The following is a 4,748-nucleotide window of genomic DNA, read 5'->3' on the forward strand; positions in this document are numbered from 1 at the left end:
ACCTCCATTCTTTTGACGCGCTTTAGCACATTTTGGCCTGGCCCAGCACGGTAATTATATCTATACATAGGGACGGGGAAAACAACATCGCAAATGTCCTTATACAGTTTTTTGCGTGTCACAGAGGACAGGTACTCGCCAGAAAAACGTGCGAATAGAAAACGGGCCGTCATAACTATTTCCTTAAAATACCCATACACGCCACCTGGCATGCACCATGTTGATACTACATATTCCGGCATAGCACGCGCCAGCCGTACTTGCATGACACTCTGCAAGAACGGGTCACGAACATCTCGCCAAAACAAAAACCGGTTTACCAGCTGTCGCACATAAAGGTGCGCCAGCCCCAAGCCACCATTTCGGACTCTCCGAAACAGGTTTGTTCTGCTGCACCTCTCCCATGTTGAGCCCCAAACGAACACCGCAAATACCCGGTGAAGCCTTTGGACGTTGATTCGCGAACAATGCAGTACCTGCATGATATACCAAATCTTCGCTACAAAGAATAAATTACATGCCGTGGCCCTTGCAAAAATTGACAACCTTGCCCCCTTCCATTTCTCGGCCTTCTCCCTCAACGCCATTGTCTGGCTACGCCAGTATGGTTCACTATCCCTGTAATATTCCAGTTCAACGCCCAAGTACTTCACTGGAGTGGTGACCCAACTAATATTAGCGAAGGTTGGCGGTGTTGATGACCATTCCCCATGCCAAAATCCTAAGCACTTTGCCCAGTTCACAAAGCTACCCGTCAGCATGCCAAACTTTTTGACAGTGTCAACTACCAACTGAACGCTTTCTTCGTTCATACAAAAAACGGCCACGTCGTCTGCGTAAGCCAAAAGTTTAACTTCCGACTCATGCAGTCGGAAGCCTTCGATGGCACTATTTCTGATTATACTCATACACAGGGCTTCGATGTATATGCAAAACAATAGGGGGCTGAGGGGGCAGCCCTGGCGCACCGAACGCTGCACTTCAATTGGGGCTCCCAACTTTTTGTTCACGATCAGCCGCGTAGTGCAATTGCGGTACGCCAGGGCGACGCCCTCTTTAATTACAAACCCAACGTTCACATGGTCGAAAATACAAAACAATATCTCGTGTGACACACAATCAAACGCTTTTTCCAAATCAATCTGCAGGACTGCCACTCCCGTGTGCAGGGCATCGCAGCACTCAAGGACACACCTTGCTTTATGGATATTTGTAAAAATATTGCGACCCTTAATTCCGCACGTCTGATGTGACCCTACTATTTGTTGGACAACAAACAAGTAACAACGCGTATAGAAATGCTAGTACTAATTTGTTATCCGAAATTGTTGCGGATTATGGACTCGTTGATGTCGGGCAATGTCTAGACGGGGAAAAAGACGTCCGATTCACCCACTTTCAAGGTTTCAGCCACGCGAGGCTGGATAGGATTTACGTTTCGCTGGATTTAATACAGAAATGCCAAAGCTATGATGTGCACGCGGTTTCCTTTTCCGATCATTGTTTGGTTAAGTGCAGGATTGGGGGCAAGAAAGAAGAGTCCCCCTTTACATGGGACCTATGGAAATTAAACTCTAAACTTTTGGAGGACGAAACATTTACGACGTTTGTTAGAAAGAAAACTGCCGAACTAGATGTAACACATAGTGACATCGGGGCGCTGTGGGAGTTAAGCAAGCAAGAGATAAAAATAAAAGCCATACAACGGTGTAGCTGTATTAAATATGAAGAAACCAAAAAGGAAAGAATGCTTAGAAACATCCTACAAAAATTAACGTTAGAGGAGGGCAGAATGCCCGGGGTGTTTAAGGACGACATAGCTCAGATAAAGCATAAGCTTGAACTTATTGACGAAGAACGCTATCGCGGTGCCCTAGTACGCGCGAGAGCAGAGCAATGGGCAGTAGGTGAGGCGCCCACAAAGCGTGCGCTCGGAATAGAAAAAGCACATGCACGACGCAATCAGATCAAGGAGATAACTTACATGGGTAAAGTAACGAGTGAAAAAAGCGAAATCGATAATGCTTTTTATGAGTATTACCAAGCACTGTTCGCTCTTAAGGCGGTGGACGCAGAAAGCTTCAAGCGGGATTTCATAGACTGGCTGCCTCGTTTGGAAGACGAAATGAAGGACTGGCTTGAACGACCTATTTCGGAAGACGAAGTGAAATGTGCTATTGAAAGCCTGAACCCGGGAAAGTCGCCGGGGCCGGATGGGTTAAGCGCTGCTTTTTATAAGATGTTTAAATATGAAATGGTACCTGTGCTAACGAAGCTGTTTAATGCAGCGTATGATCTTAAAACACTGCCCCCATCATATTCCACGTCCCACACAGTCCTCATTCCTAAGACAGATGAAGCGGAGAAACTTAAATTTGTCAAGTCGTACCGGCCAATATCATTAACAAACGTCGACTACAAAATCTTTATGAAAGTTCTGGCACCAAGCCACGGACGCGACGTGATATCAGCGTTAGTGACGCGCCTTATATCTTTAACGCATTCAAACTACGTCGTCAGCGGCGTGCGTTGGCGACTCAGCGGCGTTATAGCGGCTTGATAACTGCGTGGTGTACACGTGATACTACAAACCCGATGGAAGAGATGGAAGAGAAGGCGGCGAGGCGGTGGGCTGCGGGGGCCGAGCGCAAGCGCCGCAAGCGGGCCGACAACCGTGCCTTCGCACTTTCACATTCTCCCCCTCGGGGAAATGCGGGGGAATTTTTTTACGTCTTGAAAGGTCGGCTGCGCCCAAAATGGTCATCCACTCCTGGCTTTGTAAATTCCGTTTAAAACGCTTGTAAGCTTTGGGAAGACACCCATTAATTTTTGAGTGCGTTTACTGATAGACCTAAACATACTAAAAACGTAAGCGTGCCGTAGCCTGCATAGCCAAAGTTATTATGCCACTTGAACGTGGAGGCTGTATCGAAATGCCTAGGAGATAAAGTGTATTAGAGAAGAGAATGACAGTAAAAGAGAGAGACAGAGAGATAGAGAGGGGGTAGGAGAGAGAGAAAAAGAAACAGAGAGGGAGGGGCTTTTCATTGGGAACTGTTGAGCTCGGCCCTGTTACAAGCGGCTGGGTCTTGCTACGCCAGATGTGGATAATTGCAGTGATGTGAGTTGAGTTTGGGATACGGCCTGGACAGCATTCAGAGGGACACCAAAATACTGAAAATGAGATGCACGAACACGCTATAAACAACAGCTAGAAACTGTATATGGGAACGCCGGATCAAAATGTAAGGAAAACGGTGCAGGGTAATCAGAGCATGCGAAACCACGGAAAAGGGAAATATAGACATCAAAACGCGAACCAGTACACATTAAGAGTCACTTGCACTGCTTAAGCACTCGGGAATGTTCTCTGGTGTCGAATCATGCAGGAAGCGCCGAATATATATATATATATTTTAAAGATGAATCATCACGGTTGGCCCAGTAAAGTGGCAGGGTTATAGCCTGCGTCTATGTCGTACGCGGCACATGAACCCAGCTGCAATTTTTTGCGCAGGATCAAATCGAGGCCAAATGAAGAGCAAGTGCTAAAGCACAGGTCCTAAAACCATAGATCTAATGTGCACGTTGTCTACCGAAGTACTTGGTTAATTTTCAGTACTGCACATACATTTTGTGCGCGTTTTTTGGTAGGTCTAAACTGAATATAAAATTCAGCGTCCCGTAGCCTGAATAGGCAAAATTTTTAGGCCACTTGAACGTGGAGGCTACTTAAATACCGTTCGGTATTCGGTATCGCTGTCTGCCGTTAGAAAAGGATTACACCTTAAAATAGTGCAACCATTTTGCGCTTTTTGTTCGTGTGCTTCGCCAGCATAACGAAGCGGCGACAGCGAGTAAAATCTAGAAGTTTTGATTAGTGCTAAACGCATGGCCGGGCATATTCTTCAGCTTTAGTTGCGAGTGAGAAACCCCTTAGCTTTATCGTTCCGAGCTAGACCTTCCTACATATGCTCGTGGTTGAAATCTGTGCCCCCGCACCCCTTCTCTTTGCTGTCTGTTTATTCTTTTCCAGGAAGCTGAACTTTCCATATTTATACGCAATCGATGTTTTTCGTAACTGGAGTAGAGGGCAGGTTTTACGTCGCTTTCGGACGAGGCCACATAAGGCGCTGCTGTGTACTCCGGAACCTTGCCCTCTAAAGGGACCACCCCTGCAGCACTTTTTTTTAACTTTTTCTCGAAATCCTAAATGCCTGAAGATTGTAGTCAGCCAACACATCCAGAACATAGATAACGGGGTTGGAAAACACCACAGTGAACAGTTACTGCTCTATACCCATAAGATAACTTAGAAACTGGTTCAAAAGTGACAAACGGTGTTAACATGGGCTTATTGATACATACGTAGTTTGATAACAGCACTAAGGCATGGTTCAAAAAACTTTTCTCTCTTTCCCGATCTTGGCGTTCTTCAACTACTGTAATTACGTCATTACAGCGTTGTAATGGCTATTGGCCTGCTTTCCTTTAGTTGGAGCATTCAACGCATTCGACAGCCACATTAAAAAGAAACCCACAAAGCTAAACCAGAAACGGAATGCGCAGTTTCTGCGGCGAGCAAATCATGCAGTGTCGCTCCAGGCTGGTTATAACTACAGCTTTAGCAATGCTTCCAGACCCGATGGAAAGAATTGAAAGCGTTCATCAGAAGCGTTGCAGGGTCCCGTTATGGCATTCTATCAATTATTATATTCATACGCTGCATTTCGAGAATATTGATTGGG

Source organism: Haemaphysalis longicornis, unplaced genomic scaffold, assembly GCF_048455015.1.
Source record: "Haemaphysalis longicornis isolate Haplotype H1 unplaced genomic scaffold, Haemaphysalis longicornis Haplotype H1 scaffold_4, whole genome shotgun sequence".
Lineage (NCBI taxonomy): Eukaryota > Metazoa > Arthropoda > Arachnida > Ixodida > Ixodidae > Haemaphysalis > Haemaphysalis longicornis.